Below are 1,241 nucleotides of genomic sequence, written 5' to 3'. Positions count from 1 at the left end.
TTGTCGTCTCACTAAACGGTTGGGGAGAAATCATATGGTTGTTGTCGTCTCACTAAACGGTTGGGGAGAAATCATATGGTTGTTGTCGTCTCACTAAACGGTTGGGGGGAAATATCTTATTTTTCATGATACATGTTTTCAGCTCTTCACCAAGGCAAGTTTAAACATTCAGGCGTCGTGTTGAATGATTCATTTCAGGAAAACCTTAAAAATCACTTTAAATCACATTCAATACAAGTTAACGTATAAATGTATAAGAAATGTGTTATAAATTAATTGTATGATATTTCATTTTCAAAAAAAAAAAAAGATGTTTAATGACATTTTGTCTATTGTTGTCTGAGAAAAATGAGAAAAATATTTAAATTCCTGAATAGTACGATCTCAGACATGATCAGATATAGTTTCTAAACAAATCAAAGACAATTATAATATAATAATATAATATAATATATAATAATATAATATAATATAATATAATATAATATATAATAATATAATATAATATAATATATAATAATATAATATAATATAATATAATATAATATATAATAATATAATATAATATAATATAATATAATATATAATAATATAATATAATATAATATAATATAATATATAATAATATAATATAATATAATATAATATATAATAATATAATATAATATATAATAATATAATAATAATATATAATAATATAATATAATATAATATATAATAATATAATATAATATAATATAATATAATATATAATAATATAATATAATATAATATAATATATAATAATATAATATAATATAATATAATATAATATATAATAATATAATATAATATAATATAATATATAATAATATAATATAATATAATATAATAATATAATATAATATATAATAATGGTGGTTCAATAAGTTTTCATTTCTGAAAGCTTGCAGGACGAAAAGTGCCCGAAGTTACAGAATCACCCTCAATCTCTACATAGCATTTCGCTAGACTCACATTAACATCTGCTAACCATGTGTATGTGACCAATAAAATGTCATTTGATTTATAAGAGACGATGTCACAGAGAGCGACACAGCCTGGGGTCTCATATATTATATTGTCCATGTCCCAAATGGCTCCCTTTTCTCTACATCGTGCACTACTTTAGACCAGGGCCCAATACGGCATGGCACCCTATTCCCTATATAGTGCACTACTTTAGACCAGGGCCCATAGGGCATGGCACCCTATTCCCTATA

Source organism: Oncorhynchus nerka, linkage group LG27 (genome assembly GCF_034236695.1).
Source record: "Oncorhynchus nerka isolate Pitt River linkage group LG27, Oner_Uvic_2.0, whole genome shotgun sequence".
NCBI classification, from domain to species: Eukaryota; Metazoa; Chordata; class Actinopteri; order Salmoniformes; family Salmonidae; genus Oncorhynchus; species Oncorhynchus nerka.
Note: the sequence above shows the minus strand (reverse complement) of the source record.